Raw genomic sequence first — 6,667 nt, forward strand, 5'->3', positions numbered from 1 at the left:
ACTAAGGGATAAGAGAAATTGGTTGAAAAGGTAGAAAAGAAGTTCAATAATAAGAGTTGGAGCACATTGATCAGCAAATTGCTATTAATCAAGTTGAGTTATCAACAATTTTGGTCAATCTTGAGGCATCCTGTTCTAATGTGTCATTACTTTTTGCTAAGCTATGTGATGTCACCCAGTATACCAAGGAGGTTAAGGACAAATTGTCCAAAATTGATACTGATCTTAAGGCAAGTGTTCAGCAATTGCAACTTGACTCTAGTTCAAGCTCTGCACATTTTAAGAAGATCAGATTCTTGTCAAATATGCAAGCAGGTAAAAGCACAAACCTATGTCACCTTTTATAAAGAAATAATATATCAAAATGTGACAGTTCAACATTAATGACAAAAAAAAAAGTATTTGTGTTTAAAATATGAAGATGATGTAAACTAATGAAATGCGTAGAATTGGATGAATTTTATACCTATAATTTTTTATAATTTTTTTGAGTAAGAATTTATTCATTTTTTTAAATTTTGAAGTTCATTTTTTAATTGTAAAAATTATAGGGTGTAGTTCTCGTCAAACAAGTATATGCAAATCATCTTTTTTTATTCTAATTTGAAAATATCTTATAGATGACATGTATAACTAGTGAAGAAAAAAAGAAATAATTATTTTTTATGTATATTTTCTTTGTTATAAGTACTCAAGTTAGACCTTATTAGAATCCAACAGTTTTTTCCTCCCGTCAAAACTTCCCTATCAAATCTATACATTCTTGAAAAAAAATACATATTCATGAAGATGATTCTCTCCTCTAGAGATAAATATAATTTTTTAGTTTTTTGATATGATTTACTATTTTTTTTTCCTTTTTTGAGGGAGCATCTTCTAAAATGTTGACATATCAACTTATAATATTTTGAGATTATAACATATTATAATTAATCAAAACACTCAAAAATGTATATAATAATGATATTGAATCTGAGATCTATAAAAGGGTATTTTTAATTTTTGAAAAAAAAAGAGTTTTGATAGAGAAATGAGATTTGACCAAAATAGGTTTTGGTAATAAACGGTGACACAAATATGTGCTGAACATAAAACAAAGTTGTTAAGAGAATAAGCAAGGATCCATTCCACATTGGTTGATATCCAAAGTATGATCCTTCTAGTCATGGACTCTATGCAGAAACACGTTGTTTATTCAAAGACCCTAATCCAAGACAACAACTTCTCTATTGCTGACCACATGATTGAACTATCAGTTGAAGTGCAAATTGCCATTCAAACATGTAAAGTTCTTCAGGAAAACTGGGATAAAACATTGGCAATTACCCTCAAGGTACACTCTGAATTCTTATCTCATTTTGGTGTCTCCATGTAAATATATTAAATAAATCTTTGGCATTACTGTCAAAAAGGGAGAGAAGAGTAGAGTTAAAGGGGGAGATAAGATATGAGAAGAGTGGAGTTACAAGGGAAGATATGTATATAAGAGAAAAGTTGCATTTACATAATAGATCACATAGTATGGGGGAGCTATATAATATGATGCAAATATACTTTTTATATATCTTACAAAGATAAATTTTGAAAAATCTCAAAATAGACCAAGCTAGTATCACATGGTGATGAATACAAGGTATTCAGTTTTGGGCTAATAAGTGTTTTTGTCACCAATGCCAAAGGAGGAGATTGTTGACATGTTAGTCAAGTTTGTTATTAGTGACACACACTTATTCAGATTTTGTACAAACACTAAACTCATTGAACAGTTTACAGTATTTGCCATGTAATTCAATAGCCACCGAGCTTCTACAGTTGCTACTAAGTCCTTTGGACTATTCCTAGTGGTTACCGAGCAGATTCAGTTAGTGTGAAGTTTAGCAATGCAAATCGAGCAGTTTAGTGTATACCAAGTTTATCAGTGGTTATTGAGTTCGCAGTTCATGTGATGTGAAGTTAGTGGTTACCGAGAATTGTAGTGTCTATTGAGTTCTTAGTTCATGTGATGTGAAGCTAGTAATGACCGAGCCACTCCATGGTAACCAAGTGATTCAGTGAATATCTATCGAGTCACCAGTGCAAACTGAGTTCAAGACTACTTGAAAGTGATTAGTATGGACCAAGCTTCTACGTTCATCAAGAGCATGACGATGCCAAGCAGTGACAGTGGATGTCGAGTGTCAAAACCTCACCAAGTTAGTCTTCAGAACCTGAGTATCTTCATGTGGGCTGACTTTGTAATATTTGTGTTAACTTGTTCCATGGCTGAATTTTTAATTTTGTAAATTGGATTGGTATATATATGTGATGTATTGTATCATATCCAATATAGAATGGAATGGAATGAATGTGTAATGCAAGTGCAAGAATGTGAATGTAAGCAGCAGATAAAGAATTGTAAAGGCCACATCAACATAAGGAGCAGCAATGACAAATCTATCATAGAAAGGTGATCAGTACACCAAGGAATCTCTATCAGCAAACTTAGTTGCAATTCAGAGATCTACTGCTTCATCCTAACAGGTGAACCAATCAAAATCCTTTAACAAGGTAGACCTAACAATCTTTTCTAAATCTCTTTACCGAGTGCATACTTCATTATATGTTGTAAATCCTCTCACAAGGTGGACCTAGCAGTCTTATTTGCTCCTAAAAAGGCAGATCATCAAAAGTGATCAATGTTAGCCTTAACCAGCCAACTTTATACTATAGTACTAAAGTTTGTGGGTATCATCCCCACCCCAGTTTTACTTTCTATTTGGAAGGTTTCTGGGTCACTAAATTATTGTGTTCAAGTGTTGTGGATGCTTTTATAATTTCAGTTTCTCATGCATGTAATTAGATCATATGTGATGAATTAAATGTTAATTGGTTTATTAAATTAAGAATTGAAATTGGTAGAAGTTTTAGAAGTTACTGATTCACCCCTCCCCTCTCAGTAACTTAGCACAGTCTTGAATATTTCCAACAATAAGTATATCAATATACAATACAATATCTCGTAGAATCTAAAAACACATGATACATAGATACATCAAATGAATAGAAGTCTTCAAGATAAGAGAAAGAATGATAATGGTACCATTGTATCAAGGAGCATCCAACATCTGTCAATTTGAGGGGGACCCAAATGGTAAGAATACACTACCTCCCAACTATGTGGTCACCTAATCAAGCTTCCACTCCCACCGTGCATAAGAGATAATGTATGACCCACACATAGATAATCAAATCATAAAATAATCCTAGGCAAGGAATCCTGATAGCCAAAACTACTTCAAGGGTAACACATACTACTCAAGAAGAAGAGATAATCAAAATTGAAAGGACACTCGTTCCAATACTAACATCTCATACAAGTCAACATACAAATATCAAGATAAAAAAATATACAACTACCTCGAAATCAATGTCAAGTTTCACAAGCACAATGACCAGCAAATAACAATTGTCATCAATAGAAGTAAACTACCAATCACTAGCTCCAACAATAACAACATCACAAATGAATAATTGATCATTCATTAATAAAATTCAATTATCAACAATAAATGACATTCAATCAATGAGTAACAACTCACAATAAATGCACCATCAAAAGTAATATCCAACAAGTACACCACTAGAGGCAAATATAAAAAAAATATGAAGTAGATTCGGGCTACATACTATGGAGTGTCATCACATGAGCCAACTCTAAGGTTACCTTCGTAGTCTCTCAAGACCCCGACCCCCTAGTGACTCTATGCAGAACTAGGATACCCTCTCATGAAGATGAGGAAACTAATCATACCTCTCAAGGTATCATCTCCATCTCATCCTTAGTCTATACAAGCACTCAAGGCATGGACAAGGAAAAATCTCTATCTTTTTAATATATATCAAGGAAAAGGGCTAGGCAAGATATTTTAATTATTATGTTATCACTTATTACACAACTTACAATGAGTTACCCTAGCAACCACTTTGGGCCCTGACCCCATTGCAAGCCACTCTCATAGACATGTACCTAGAATACCTTCCCAAAAATCACAAACCATAATAGTGTACCATACCACAAGAGTAATATTGATCGAATTTGGTTCCTTAACAAACAACCCAAAAAATAAGATTGGTTCTCAAAACTCAAGTTCTCATAAATGCTCAATAGTATAAAGCTCATAAAACGTAAATCTCAATTCAAATCATAAAGTTCATCATAACATCTAGTCAAATATTCATAAAAAAAATCTCAAAAATGTCTTTAGTACACATCCTAACTTGGACAACTAAACAACCCACAAAGAAAAACTATCAAGAAAATAAACATCACAAGACTATAAATAGGATATTAGAAAAAACATAGTTTTCAACCACATGATTTAATTCCACCAATTTCTCTTGTTTAGTTTGGCTCATAAGGATTTTTTTAGAAATAAAGTAAGAATATACATGTTAATATAAATTATTATGCTAATATACTTATTTAAAACAATAAGTATTTAAATATCTAATCTTTTTGTGCATATAAAATATCATGCAATATTATCATGTTATTAATTTAATTAATCTTAAATCATAAATGATATAATTAATAACATGATTGTATATTATTAGATTACATACTAATATCAATTTCATTTATGAAATATTAATTTGACTTCTATTTAAGTCTAATATTAATATTTACTTTTCCTTTAATTCATAATGCAACTAGAGATAAAATTATAAATTTAATTTAATTATTTATAATTTCTCTAATAAAGTCAAATAGTTATTATATCAAAGCCCAAGTTTTACATTGGGAGCTCTAGGTATAGTGGAATGCCACTAGTTGTTAAATAGTTGAACTAAAAAAAATTTTAAATTGTTATGTATATCTACTTCAAGTTGAAACTTGAACTAGTTGAACTGAAACAAAACTTAAACTTTTAGTTGTATTTTTTCAAGCTTGAACATTTAGGCTTCAAAACTAAATTATATACTTAAACCTAAATTAGGCAAAACTAAAAATTGAACTTACTATTTTCAAAACATGTGTCTTTTATATATGCTTTATAGTAGTATGTTTTATGGTTATTATTGCATCTTGTATCTTGGATATTATTGTAGGATGGTGTTTGGGACGAGATCTTCAGTTAGAGGTCATAGCCTAGGCCGTGGTAGAGGTCGTGGATGAGGTAGAAACATCAATGTACAGAGTTTGTCCACAAAGGCCTTAATCAGGAAGAGGGTAGGAAAGAACATGTTAGTGAGCATCAGGAAGAGAACCATAGAGAGCCCCAGGCTGACTTAGAGGAGGTTGACCTGAGGCAAATGATGAAAACCATCATTGATCACCTGCCTCTTATTCAGGGTCAGGATGGAGCACATCAGGCAGGACATGAGCATAGACCTAGGTCTAGGAGCCCTTAGAGGGAACGTCAAAGGTTGATTGTATCTAATCAGATGAAGGACCTTTAGAGGTCCAAGGTCAAACCCTATAATGGGTTAGGTTCAGGTTATATAGCTGAGTAGTGGCTTATTGCTCTTGACAGGGTCTTTGTTATTCAAGACTTTGACATTAATGTCAAAGCAAGGTTTTCTATTACCAACCTAGAACTCTTTGGAGCCACTTGGTGGACTATCGAAGAGAAGAAGTTGGGCATAAACATGAACAATGTCACATGGGATTTATTCTTGGAAAACTTTCATGAGCGATTCCTACCAGAGGAATGGAATCAGCATAGGGCAAATGAATTCCACAACCTGAGACAGTTCACTATGACCGTAGTAGAGTATGAGTGTAAATTCTATGAGCTTATGCCCTATTCAAGAATTAGTGATAACTTAGCATAGTTGGCACAACATTTCATTAGAGGCTTGAACAACCGTCTAGTTGGGGGTGTTAAGGTATTTGAAGCCAAAACCCTCAAAGATGCGGTACATCGAGCCATCCTTATAGAGCAGAGTATTAACCTAAGTCATGGAGGTTCTGTGAGAGCACCTACAGAATTAGGATCGAAGGGTAATCAGGGAGCAAGTGGTAGTAGGAAATCTCCTTCTGGAGGTAATCAATAGTAAGGAGGAATTTATCCTCCAACACAAAGTGGTGGCAGTGGCTCCAACGCTAGGAGCTATCGTAACACTCAGCACAATAAGCAAAATCAGTACACTTAGCCTGTGCAGAGTAACCAGTCTTATGCTAGTGGGGGTAGCATTCAGCAATCTAGTGCACCTAAAGTGTAGAGGAGTTTCAACAAAGAGTGTTTCTCATGCAGACAATGTGGACACAAGTCATCCTATTGCCCTCAAGGGAAATCACAATTCTCAGACCATAGACCTTCAGCTTAAAAACCTACGGTTGGAGACATGGGTAGGTCCCAAAGAGTGTTCTCAGGGGAGTCATATCCTCCTACAGGGAGAAAGGGTCCAATGGGACCCGCACAGTGAGTTCTTTAGTTTTACCATTCTTATAGGCTTCTAGGAGTAAGCCTAAGTCTAGGGGGCGAATGTAGTGCCTACCCCTAGTTCACATTTTGCTATCATTGTCGAACTCTTTTAGGCTAGTTTTATGCTTGATGATTAGTAGCATTGTTTTAAGATTATCAAATATTGTTTTAGATTCAGTTGATAGATGATGAGATTACTTGACACTCTATACTTCATGTATGCATGATGATTATTACAGTATTTTCAGTTATTGATGATA

This window comes from Cupressus sempervirens, chromosome 4, assembly GCF_028749045.1.
Source record: "Cupressus sempervirens isolate cs-2001-9-10 chromosome 4, ASM2874904v1, whole genome shotgun sequence".
Lineage (NCBI taxonomy): Eukaryota > Viridiplantae > Streptophyta > Pinopsida > Cupressales > Cupressaceae > Cupressus > Cupressus sempervirens.